Here is a 13,714-nt window from a genome sequence, read left to right on the forward strand (position 1 = left end):
GTGTAAAATACAACACTGAAACTGTTCTATCTGACCTGATCAAAACATATGTACTCTGATACACTGAGGACGACCGAAGGTTTGAGTTAAATAGTCGAGAAACATCTGCTGTCTGAGTCACTTTCCTTTGAGCATAACTCCAATATATCAGCTTTACTCATCTCAGTCTTCCGGACATGTGCATTTGTCCTGAGGTTAAGGCCCAGGAGGTTTGATTTTCAAAAAAGGTTTGGCTAGAGCATCATGGAAATTTGACATCAGTGCTATGGCTGAATTGGTACCACGGATCCTCTGCTACTTGCTCCTGTGTGCTAAAGAACTCTGCACCATTAGTGACTAAGGGAGATACATTGTCCTGTGTTGATTCTCCACATCATTTATCAGAGATTGTCAAAGAAAGGATAGGTTTTTCTACCTAGCTATTTAAGTTTCATCCATCAACTGGGTCTCCTCACCTTCCTGTTGTAACTACATAAGTACATAAGTACATAAGTAGTGCCATACTGGGAAAGACCAAAGGTCCATCTAGCCCAGCATCCTGTCACCGACAGTGGCCAATCCAGGTCAAGGGCACCTGGCACGCTCCCCAAACGTAAAAACATTCCAGACAAGTTGTACCTAAAAATGAGGAATTTTTCCAGTCCATTTAATAGCGGTCTATGGACTTGTCCTTTAGGAATCTATCTAACCCCTTTTTAAACTCCGTCAAGCTAACCGCCCGTACCACGTTCTCCGGCAATGAATTCCAGAGTCTAATTACACGTTGGGTGAAGAAAATTTTCTCCGATTCGTTTTAAATTTACCACACTGTAGCTTCAACTCATGCCCTCTAGTCCTAGTATTTTTGGATAGCGTGAACAGTCGCTTCACATCCACCCGATCCATTCCACTCATTATTTTATACACTTCTATCATATCTCCCCTCAGCCGTCTCTTCTCCAAGCTGAAAAGCCCTAGCCTTCTCAGCCTCTCTTCATAGGAAAGTCGTCCCATCCCCACTATCATTTTCGTCGCCCTTCGCTGTACCTTTTCCAATTCTACTATATCTTTTTTGAGATACGGAGACCAGTACTGAACACAATACTCCAGGTGCGGTCGCACCATGGAGCGATACAACGGCATTATAACATCCGCACACCTGGACTCCATACCCTTCTTAATAACACCCAACATTCTATTCGCTTTCCTAGCCGCAGCAGCACACTGAGCAGAAGGTTTCAGCGTATCATCGACGACGACACCCAGATCCCTTTCTTGATCCGTAACTCCTAACGCGGAACCTTGCAAGACGTAGCTATAATTCGGGTTCCTCTTACCCACATGCATCACTTTGCACTTGTCAACATTGAACTTCATCTGCCACTTGCACGCCCATTCTCCCAGTCTCGCAAGGTCCTCCTGTAATCGTTCACATTCCTCCTGCGACTTGACGACCCTGAATAATTTTGTGTCATCGGCGAATTTAATTACCTCACTAGTTATTCCCATCTCTAGGTCATTTATAAATACATTAAAAAGCAACGGACCCAGCACAGACCCCTGCGGGACCCCACTAACTACCCTCCTCCACTGAGAATACTGGCCACGCAATCCTACTCTCTGCTTCCTATCTTTCAACCAGTTCTTAATCCATAATAATACCCTACCTCCGATTCCATGACTCTGCAATTTCTTCAGGAGTCTTTCGTGCGGCACTTTGTCAAACGCCTTCTGAAAATCCAGATATACAATATCAACCGGCTCCCCATTGTCCACATGTTTGCTTACCCCCTCAAAAAAATGCATTAGATTGGTGAGGCAAGACTTCCCTTCACTAAATCCGTGCTGACTTTGTCTCATCAGTCCATGTTTTTGTATATGCTCTGCAATTTTATTCTTAATAATAGCCTCCACCATCTTGCCCGGCACCGACGTCAGACTCACCGGTCTATAATTTCCCGGATCTCCTCTGGAACCCTTCTTAAAAATCGGAGTAACATTGGCTACCCTCCAGTCTTCCGGTATTACACTCGATTTTAGGGACAGATTGCATATTTCTAACAGTAGCTCCGCAAGTTCATTTTTTAGTTCTATTAATACTCTGGGATGAATACCATCAGGTCCCGGTGATTTACTACTCTTCAGCTTGCTGAACTGACCCATTACATCCTCCAAGGTTACAGAGAATTTGTTTAGTTTCTCCGATTCCCCCGCTTCAAATATTCTTTCCGGCACCGGTGTCCCCCCCAAATCCTCCTCGGTGAAGACCGAAGCAAAGAATTCGTTTAATTTCTCCGCTACGGCTTTGTCCTCCTTGATCGCCCCTTTAACACCATTTTCGTCCAGCGGCCCAACCGACTCTTTGGCCGGTTTCCTGCTTTTAATGTATCTAAAAAAGTTTTTACTATGTATTTTTGCTTCCAACGCTAATTTCTTCTCAAAGTGCTTCTAATTCAGTGAGAAATTATGTAATGGATTAGTATCCTGCCAAATCCCTAATCAATCAGGTTCAAAGTAGGTAACAATATATAAAAATTAACAATCAGCACATACAAACATGTTTTCAGCTTCTTTCTAAATTCTGTGGAGGTCAAAATTAGACAAATGTTGAAATGAAAATAATTCCATATACTAATTGCACCATAACCAAAAGACCTTTCATGGGCAGATTTAAACTTCACTCCCTTCATCAGTGAAAAAGACAGAATTAAACATTGACTAGTTCTGCCACCTAAAAGTTAAAACATAAAAGAAAAACCCTCAGGTACACCACCATTCAAAGTTTTAAAAATCAAACAACAAAGCTTAAATAAAATACAGGCCTAAACAGTAAGCCAATGAAGACTCACGAACAAAGGGGTGACATGATCAAATCTTGCTTTCTTAAATATCAACCTAGCAGCAGTGTTTTGAATCAGTTTCCTCAGTTTCACTGAAATACCAGAATACAAAGAATTACCATAATACATCTGAGAGAATGATAGATTGAAATAATATTCTAAAATGTTGTTGAAAAAAATTAGAATTAAAAGTAATTGTTTCAGTGTATAGAAAGATCTTTTGACAATAGCATTGACCTGAGGATCCATTCTTAGAGGAATCTAATAGCAATCCCAGTTCTTTAAAATATTATCTATTTTAAAACAAGAGCTGTCCAACACTAAACACTTTAGCTGATGCAGGTATACACTCCTGATTCAGACTAAACCACAATAATTTAGTTTTCTCTGTATTGAATTTAAGATGGTATTCTGATGACCATTTTTTAACTTTTTCATTAGCCTTTGTCAAAGTTTTAACTTATATATAGATAGGTGTGGATTAACAGGAAGCAGCAGAAAAATATCTTTTGCATAAGAGTAGATTTTCTCACCCAAATCTAAAGGCATTGATCCAGATGAGTTCATGTAAATATTATTCTCCGAGGACAAGCAGGCTGCTTGTTCTCACTGATGGGTGATGTCTGCGGCAGCCCCTTCAATCGGAGATCTTCTCTAGCAAAGACGTTTGCTAGCCCTCGCGCGACCGTCTTCCCGCCCGAGCTCGCTCGTGTTCATCAGTCTTCTTTTTTCCGCGCTCGGGACAGCTGTGTTTACCGTTGTTCTGTGCCCTGAGGAGACCCTCGCGCTTTTCTCGCGTCCTTCCGCGTCGGAAGTCTTCTTTTATTTCTAGTTTGTGTGTTTCTTAAAAAAAAAAAAAAAGAAAAGAACTCCTTTATTTTCAAGTTTGTTTTTCCCGTCAAGTTTCCTTTCGCTTTCGAAAGCAGCCCTGTTGGCCGCCTATACGGGTTTTCTCCCTTTTATTTTTGGTGCCTTTGCCATCATCGCGAATTTTGACTTCGCCGGCGTGATTTTTCCGCCCATGTCATTGAAGCCTTCCAGCGGCTTCAAGAAGTGCAACCGGGCTATCTCGCTCACTGATAGGCACGCTTCGTGCCTTCAGTGTCTGGGGACTGGGCACCGTCCTCAGGCCTGTACTCTTTGTTGTTTGTTGAAAAAGAGAACTCAGGCGGCGAGATTGGCCCAGTGGAACGTTTTGTTCGGGGCCTCGCCTGGTGTTTCGACGGTCTCAGTATCGAGGTCATCGGCCGGTGCATCGACGTCTGTGGTACCGAAGTCATCGACCGGTGCTCCAGCGTCTACGGTACCCAGATCATCGTTAGTATTGATGTCGTCGGAGGGTGCCTCTTCGTCAGGAGTGCAGGTGAGGGCTGTCCATTCCCCTGCTGGTGGCGGTGAGCCCTCGAGTAGGTCTCCCCCTGCCTCGAGGGCCCCTGTGGTACAGCCCCCCCCCCCCCTAGGATCGACCTTCGGACCTGGCCCTGAGGTAGAGGCGCTTGGATTAGACGTCCTCCTCGTCGATACCGGAAGGTTCCGGTGACATGCTTCGTGTGAAAGCAAAGAAGCATCGGCACCGGTCACCTTCCCGACGTGGTACCGAGAGCTCTGGGTCGCCGAGGGAGTCGGCACCCACTAGGCATCGACGCCGGGAGGACCGCTCATCCTCCATTCAGGAGGTGTTGATGCGCTGTACCCTGGACAGCCCGGTACCGCCTCCGCGCCCCAAACAGATTCTGAGTTTGTCGCCTGTACCGGACTCCCAGCCTTCCTCGACAGCTGCTCTAAGCGAGAGCCTCCGGGCCATCCTTCCAGGGATCCTGGAGGAGCTGTTGCGGCCTTCTCCTCCGGTACCGGGGGTGCTTGTGCCGCCGGTGCCGTCGAGTGAGGCGGCGGCTGGCCCTTTGCCCATCGTGAGGTCTCCAGTGCTGGTACCGCTTGCGGTGCCAGCGTCAGCTGCCTCCCAAGCAGACTCTCCGACGACGTCGATGGAGGGAGCTTCATCGCCGCCGATGCGGGAGTCTACTTCTCGACGTTCCCACCGTGGCCATGTGTCTACGGAGTCGAGGCGGGCACGGCTTCGGACAGAGATTCATGAACTGGTGTCCGATACCGATGGTGAGGCCTCGTGGGAGGCAGAGGAAGACGTCAGATATTTCTTAGATGAGGAGTCTGACTGTCTTCCTTCTGATCCCTCTTTCTCCTCTGAAAGACAGCTTTCTCCTCCCGAGAGTCTATCTTTCGTGGCCTTTCTCCGGGAAATGTCTATGGCAATTCCCTTCCCTGTGGTTACGGAGGATGAGCCAAGGGCTGAAATGTTTGAGCTTTTGGACTATCCTTCGCCACCTAAGGAATCGTCCACAGTACCCATGCATCATGTCTTCAAAAAGACACTGCTGGAGAACTGGCGAAGCCGCTAACTAATCCCCACATTCCCAAGAAGATTGAGTCCCAGTATCGGATCCATGGGGACCCTGAGTTGATGCGGACTTAGTTGCCTCACGACTTTGGGATTGTGGATCTGGCCCTTAAGAGGGTAAAGAGGGGCATAATCGAACGCGAACGCCCATGTGTAAAAACATCCATCTCCGGAGACGGCTCTGCGAAGAGGCGGAGCGAACCGTAAAATCGAAACGAGATGGCCGTCCATCTTCGGTTTCGATTATACGGTTCGGCCCGCTGAAATCCCATCATTTGTGTCGACTCTAGAGATAGATGACACAAATGGTGAGATCGCTGGACCTAGAGATGGCCGTCCGCGGTTTTCAGCAATAATCGAAACCGCTGCTGGCCATCTCAAAAACGGACCTAATCCAAGCCATTTGGTCGTGGGAGGGGCCAGCATTCGTAGTGCACTGGCCCCCCTGAGATGCCTCTGTGCCAGCCTCAAATATCATACCTAGCTCCATGACAGCAGTATGCAGGTCCCCGGAGCAATTTTAGTTTAGTTGGTGCTGCGCAGGACCCATGCAGAGAGCAAAAATCAGAAGAAAAAAAAACATGCAAGTGCAGTCAGGGATGTCCAAAAAAAAAAACCATGCAAGTGCAGTCAGGGACGTCCAAATTAAAACAATAGTAATAGGGGGATTCGAACCAGAGCAATTTTAGTTTAGTTGGTGCTGCGCGGGACCCATGCAGAGAGCAAAAATCAGAAGAAAAAAAAACATGCAAGTGCAGTCAGGGACCTCCAAATTAAAACAACAGTAGCAGTGGGATTTGAACCAGCCACCTTCTGATTACAAGATCTGTGCTCTAACCCCTGCACCACTTATTCAGTTGCTTAGAGTTTTCTTCCCTTTCCATTAAGTCCCTCCAAATTTCTGTCAGCCAATCACAGCTCATTTAGCTGACACCGATGTCAGGTAAATGAGCTGTGATTGGCTGACAGAAACTTGGAGGGACTTAATGGAAAGGGAAGGAATATCTAAACAACTGAATAAGTGGTACAGTGGTTAGAGCACAAGTCTTGTAATCAGAAGGTGGCTGGTTTAAATCCCCCTCTTACTATTGTTTTAATTTGGACGTCCCTGACTGCACTTGCATGTTTTTTTTTCTTCCGATTTTTGCTCTCTGCATGGGTCCCGCGCAGCACCAACTAAGCTAAAATTGCTCGGGGGACCTGCATACTGCTGTCATGGAGCTAGGTATGGTATTTGAGGCTGACATAGAGGCTGGAAAAAATATTCAAACAGTTTGTTTTTTAGGGTGGGAAGGGGTTAGTGACCACTGGGGGAGACAGGGGAGATCATCCCCGATTCCCTCCGGTGGTCATCTGGTCAGTTTGGGCACTTTTTGGAAGCTTGGTCGTGAAAAAAACAGGACCAATTTTGTGTGGACTAAATGCTCGTCGGGAAAGTCTTGCTTCTTTCCATTATCAGGCGCAGAGATCCATCTGTTAACCACGCCCCGGAACGCCCCTGTCCCGCCTTTGCTACCATTCAGCCACGCCCCCGAGAATTTCGCCCGTCCCCTTGACGGAAAGCAGTTGGGGCTGTCCAAATTCAGCTTTCAATTATACCTGTTTTTGAGACGGACATCCATCTCCCGATTTGTGTCGGAAGATGGGCGTCAGTCTCTTTCGAAAATAAGCTGGAAAGAGTTCTAGAGAGTATGCTTCGGCGCCCCTGGGCAGAGACTCTAAAACCTTGGATTCTTTTGGGAGGAAGGCCTACCATTCCTTAATGCTCATGGCCAAAATCCAATCTTACCAGCTCTACACGAGCATTCATATGCGGAACAACGTGCGGCAGTTGGCGGACTTGGTGGATAAGCTCCCTTCTGAGCAAGCCAAGCCTTTTCAGCAGGTGGTCAGGCAGCTGAAGGCGTATCATAAATTCCTGGCCAGGGGTGTTTACAATACTTTTGATGTTACGTCCAGGGCCGCTGCTCAAGGTGTGGTGATGCGCAGACTCTCATAGCTGCGTGCCTCCGACCTAGAGAATAGGATTCAGCAGCGGATTGCGAATTCTCCTTGCCGGGGGGATAATATTTTTGGTGAAAATGTCGAACAGGTGGTAGAGCAGCTCCACCAGCGGGACACCGCATTCAACAAATTCTCCCGCCGGGCGCCTTCAGCATCTACCTCAACTGGTAGACGTTTTTATGGCGGACGAAGGACTGTTACCTATTCTTCTAATAGGCGTAGGTACAATCCTCCCTCTCGCCAGCCTGCTGCCCAGGCCAAGCCCCAGCGCGCTCGTTCTCGTCAACAGCGTGCGACTCAGCAGGCCCCTGCGGCTACCCAGCAAAAGCAAGGGACGGGCTTTTGACTGGCTCCAGCAGAGCATAGCCGGAATCAAAGTGTCTGTGCCGGACGGATCTGCCGGTTGGGGGGAGGTTAAAATTTTTTCACCAAAGGTGGCCTCTCATTACCTCCGACCAGTGGGTTCTTCAAATAGTCCGGCTAGGATACTCCCTCAATTTGGTTTCCAAGCCTCCAAATTTCCCACCGGGAGCTCAGTCCTTCAGCTTCCAGCACAAGCAGGTACTTGCAGAGGAACTCTCCGCCCTTCTCAGTGCCAATGCGGTCGAGCCCGTGCCACTGGGGCAGGAAGGGCTGGGATTCTATTCCAGGTACTTCCTTGTGGAAAAGAAAACGGGGGATGCGTCCCATCCTAGACCTAAGGGCCCTGAACAAATATCTGGTCCGAGAAAAGTTCAGGATACTTTCCCTGGGCACCCTTCTTCCCATGATTCAGGAAAACGATTGGCTATGCTCTCTGGACTTAAAGGATGCTTACACTCATATCCCGATACTGCCAGCCCACAGACAGTATCTTCGATTTTGTCTGGGAACACGGCACTTTCAGTATTGTGTGCTACCCTTTGGTCTCGCCTCTGCGCCTAGGGTGTTCACAAAGTGCCTGGCGGTAGTAGCGGCGTCTCTACGCAGACTGGGAGTGCACGTGTTCCCTTACCTCGACGATTGGCTGGTGAAGAACACCTCCGAGGCAGGAGCTCTACAGTCCATGCAGATGACTATTCGACTCCTGGAGCTACTAGGGTTTGTGATAAATTATCCAAAGTCCCACCTTCTTCCTGTTCAGAAACTCGAATTCATAGGGGCTCTGCTGGATTCTCAGACAGCTCGTGCCTACCTCCCGGAAGCGAGGGCTGACAATCTTCTGTCCCTTGTTTCTTGGGTACGAGCTTCTCAGCAGATCACAGCTTGGCAGATGTTGAGATTGCCCGGCCACATGGCCTCCACAGTGCATGTGACTCCCATGGCCCGCCTCCATATGAGATCAGCTCAATGGACCCTAGCGTCTCAGTGGTACCAAGCTGCTGGGAACCTAGAGGACGTAGTCCTGCTGTCCACGAGTTTTCTTCAGTCCCTCCATTGGTGGACAGTTCGGTCCAATTTGACTCTGGGACGTCCTTTCCAAATTCCTCAGCCTCAAAAGGTGCTGACGACGGATGCGTCTCTCCTGGGGTGGGGAGCTCATGTCGATGGACTTCACACCCAAGGGAGTTGGTCCCTTCAGGAGAAAGGTTTACAGATCTACCTCCTGGAGTTACGAGCGATCTGAACGCTCTAAAGGCCTTCAGAGATCGGCTGTCCCATCAAATTATTCAAATTCAGACAGACAATCAGGTTGCCATGTACTACATCAACAAGCAGGGGGGCACTGCATCTTGCCCCCTGTGACAGGAGGCCGTCAGAATGTGGCTTTGGGCTCGCCAGTGCGGCATGTTTCTTCAAGCCACGTATCTGGCAGGCGTAAACAACAGTCTGGCCGACAGATTGAGCAGGATCATGCAACCTCACGAGTGGTCGCTCAGTTCCAGAGTGGTACGCGAGATCTTCCAAGTATGGGGCACCCCCATGGTGGATCTCTTTGCCACTCGAGTCAATCACAAGGTCCCTCAGTTCTGTTCCAGACTTCAGGCCCATGACAGACTAGCGTCGGATGCCTTCCTCCTGTAAGCTTATCCTCCCATACCTTTGGTGGGGAAAACTTTACTGAATCTCAAGCAAGATCGAGGCACCATGATCCTGATCGCTCCCTTTTGGCCGCGTCAGATATGGTTCCCCATTCTTCTGGAATTGTCTTCTGAAGAACCGTGGAGATTGGAGTGTTTTCCGACCCTCATTACTCAGAACGAGGGGGCGCTTCTGCATCCCAACCTCCGCTCCCTGGCTCTCACGGCCTGGATGTTGAGAGCGTAGATTTTGCCTCCTTGGGTCTCTCAGAGGGTGTCTCCAGAGTCTTGCTTGCTTCCAGGAAAGATTCCACTAAGAAGAGTTACTTCTTTCTATGGTGGAGGTTTGCCGTCTGGTATGACAGCAAGGCCCTAGATCCTAGTTCTTGTCCTACACCGACCCTGCTTGAATACCTTCTGCACTTGTCCGAGTCTGGTCTTAAGACCAACTCTGTAAGAGTTCATCTTAGTGCGATTAGTGCATACCATTACCGTGTGGAAGGTAAGCCGATCTCGGGACAGCCTTTAGTTGTTCGATTCATGAGAGGTTTGCTTTTGTCAAAGCCCCCCGTCAAACCTCCTACAGTGTCATGGGATCTCAATGTCGTTCTCTCCCAGCTGATGAAACCCCCTTTCGAGCCACTGGATTCCTGCCATCTGAAGTACTTGACCTGGAAGGTCATTTTCTTGGTGGCAGTCACTTCAGCTCGTAGAGTCAGTGAGCTTCAAGCCCTAGTAGCTCATGCTCCTTATACCAAATTTCATCATAATAAAGTAGTCCTCCGCACTCACCCTAAGTTCTTGCCAAAGGTGGTGTCGGAGTTCCATCTGAACCAGTCAATTGTCTTGCCAACATTCTTCCCCCGTCCGCATACCCGCCCTGCTGAACGTCAACTGCACACTTTGGACTGCAAGAGAGCATTGGCCTTCTATCTGGAGCGGACACAGCCCCACAGACAGTCCGCCCAAATGTTTGTTTCTTTTGATCCCAACAGGAGGGGAGTGGCTGTTGGGAAACGCACCATTTCTAATTGGCTAGCAGATTGCATCTCCTTCGCTTACGCCCAGTCTGGGCTGACTCTTGAGGGTCATGTCACGGCTCATAGTGTTAGAGCCATGGCAGCGTCAGTGGCCCACTTGAAGTCAGCCACTATCGAAGAGATTTGCAAGGCTGCGATGTGGTCGTCTGTCCACACATTCACATCGCATTACTGCCTACAGCAGGATACCCGACGCAGCAGTCGGTTTGGGCAGTCGGTGCTGCAGAATCTGTTCGGGGTTTAGAATCCAACTCCACCCCCCTAGGCCCATTTTTATTCTGTTCCAGGCTGCACTCACAGTTAGTTGAATAAGTTTAGGTCAATCTCAGTTATGTCCTCGCCGTTGCGAGGCCCAATTGACCATGTTTGTTGTTTTGAGTGAGCCTGGGGGCTAGGGATACCTCATCAGTGAGAACAAGCAGCCTGCTTGTCCTCGGAGAAAGCGAAAGCTAGATACCTGTAGAAGGCATTCTCCGAGGACAGCCGGCTGATTGTTCTCACCAACCCGTCCGCCTCCCCTTTGGAGTTGTGTCTTCCCTTGTCTTTGCTATTTACTGGACTGACGAACATGAGCGAGTTTGGGTGGGGAGACGGTTGCGCATGCGCGCGCGCGAGGTCTAGCAAACGTCTTTGCTAGAGAAGATCTCCGATTGAAGGGGCTGCCGTGGATGTCACCCATCAGTGAGAACAATCAGCCTGCTGCCCTCAGAGAATACCTTCTACAGGTATGTAGCTTTCGCTTTCAAAAGCAGAGAAATTGAAGACCCTTGAGGGACTCTACGTGGAAGAGTCCAAATGAGAAATGAAACTCCATCTTTATTAACTTTACATCACTTGGTGTTTTTTTTTTTTTTTTTAAGAAAATCCTCAAACTACTGTAGAACATACCCTGTCATTCCATACTCAGCCAATCTGTTCAACAAAAGATGATGATTAATAGTATCAAATTGCAGTAACATTATTCAATCCCCACTACTTAATTCTTTCTTAACCTATGATGTCAGTGTAATCAGTAGTGTCTCGATGCTGTGAAAATTTCTAAAACTGTGTTGAGACAGTAACAATATATTCAAATTAATAATAAAATCTGAAAGTTGAGAGGCCACCAAAAATTCAAGAAGCTTTGTTAAAAAAAAGAGGATACAGTCTAAAACCTGGTGACTGAGAAAAGTCTAATCCTGGGTGGGAGTTAATACAATATCTCCCAGCAATGGAGAAAACCATCCACAAATTAAAATCAAATTCATTACCCCTCTCCCCCCCCCCCCCCCCCTGTTTACTAAGCCATGTGCTAATGCTGACACAACCCTATCACTTTGAATGGGCTCTGTCAGCATTGATGCATAGCAGCCTCTAGCGCAGCTTAATAAATAGGAGGGTACATAAATTAATCAAATAGGAGTTTCAGAATACAGATATATTCAGGATGTTCATCTAATGGGCAGTGTGTTTTAGAAAGAAGTTTGACTATTAAAACAATATCAGAATCAGAAACAGCTGAAAAAGATGACCAGCATCTATCAACTTGGCTAGCATGTAATTCTATTTTGCAATTCTTTCCTTCACAATACTGAGCGTTACTTGATATTTGATGAACACACTAAAATATTGCCTCAGTTTTGTTAGAATTCACTTCTACAGAGAGTGTTCAGCTACTTTGACCCCAAAATTTGGGATTTGGTACCTTCAGAGTTATGGGAATAATTAAATTATGTTTTTAGTGAAAAAATTCAAAGAATAGATATTCAGTGCAGAAAGTTGATATGTGATTAATCTGGGAGATTAGGTTCTGTTTTGTTTTTTTTTAAATTGAGAAAAAAATGAATGAATTAATGAAACATTAAGATGCTATCAAATAACATGTATAGAATATTTGTACGTTTGGGAAGCTTGCCAGGTGCCCTTGGCCTGGATTGGCCGCTGTCGTGGACAGGATGCTGGGCTCGATGGACCCTTAGTCTTTTCCCAGTGTGGCATTACTTATGTACTTATGTACTCTTAAAGCATGCACATGCGTTATTATTCAGACAGTTAAACCAACAGACCAGCATCCACAAAGAAGATTGTTTTTCTTGAATTTCAAATGATGATTGGAAGAATAAGCAGACCTTAACTTTACTGCATACAGTAGCTGCAACTCAGTCCTGCCAGAGCAGGAAAGGTTTTTAAAGTTATGTGATGACAGTATTGCAGAGAGTTGAATATGGAGTGTTTGAAGAAAGGGTTGCTGTATTGCAGATGAGAAGTAATGCAGGACATAAAACTAAGGAAGTTGAGAAGTTGGGCAGAAAGGGAAAATGTGGTTGTACTTAAAAGAAAGTGTGTTGAAAAGAGAGTCTACTTTTCAAGGGAGGAAAAGGGCATGACAAGCAGCATTCTCTCAGCCAAAATTGAGACATCCGCCTTACACGGTGGTGGGACCAAGAAGAAAACTGACAAGGATAGAGGGCAAGGGACGGGGCCAGTAGGGATCAGTGCTTCAGACTTGGTCACAGTATGCATCACTAAGGGCACTGAAGCAAGCATCTACCAGGACTCTGATTTAGAGGGAGAGAATCACAGGCTCGTGTTGATCTATGAAAGTGCAGATTATTAGGACCCCCAAGCAGTGATAGCCAGCCTAGGAAACATGCTGGAACTACAAATATAAAAACAGTGTAGAACATGCACACACAGTATGTGTATTTTGTAAACATTTTGTGTGATGCCTGGGCACCTGTTATTGGATACCCATGGCAAAGTATGGTTCAAAGCCAGCAGTCTAGCTCTTCAATCATAGCTGCCATAATGGTTGAGTAGAATTTTCAAAACCTTGCCTTTTACAAATGTAGGGATCCCTTTACACTCTTCTCACACTTGACACAGTCACTTAAAATGTAATTATTCAGTTGAAAGAAATGTTCAGGAAACAAAAATGTATGTACTGAATAAATTATTTGACTTGGGCATATAGCAAATTTAAAAAGAACAGAAAAAGTGGGTCAAGGGCAAGACTGAATGATCTTTGAACTCTCTTCATTTCTGCTAAAATCTGTCGTTTCTTTCTCTATAATATCACCAAAATGTGCCTTTTCCTTTCTGAACACACTACCAGAACCCTCATCCACACTCTTATCACCTCTCGCTTAGACTATTGCAACTTACTTCTCACAGGTCTCCCATTTAGCCATCTCTCTCCTCTTCAATCTGTTCAAAATTCTGCTGCATGATTAGTATTCCGCCAGTGTCGTTATGCTCATATTAGCCCTCTCCTCAAGTCACTACACTATCTTCCTATCCGTTTCTGCATACATTTCAAACTCCTCTTATTGACTTATAAGTGCATTCACTCTGCAGCTCCTCAGTACCTCTCCACTCTCATCTCTCCCTAAATTCCTCCCCGGGAACTCTGTTCACTGGGGAAAGCTCTCTTATCTGCACCCTTCTCCTCCATCG

The 13,714-nt window shown here is 46.8% G+C and overlaps 1 protein-coding gene across 2 annotated transcripts in view; it reads left to right on the forward strand.

Moving 5' to 3' along the window:
• OXR1 (oxidation resistance 1) overlaps nucleotides 1-13,714 on the forward strand; it is a 388,442-nt gene that overhangs the window by 229,225 nt on the left and 145,503 nt on the right. The gene's annotated exons all lie outside the window — the stretch shown is intronic.

This window comes from Microcaecilia unicolor, chromosome 1 (assembly GCF_901765095.1).
Source record: "Microcaecilia unicolor chromosome 1, aMicUni1.1, whole genome shotgun sequence".
Classification (NCBI taxonomy): domain Eukaryota; kingdom Metazoa; phylum Chordata; class Amphibia; order Gymnophiona; family Siphonopidae; genus Microcaecilia; species Microcaecilia unicolor.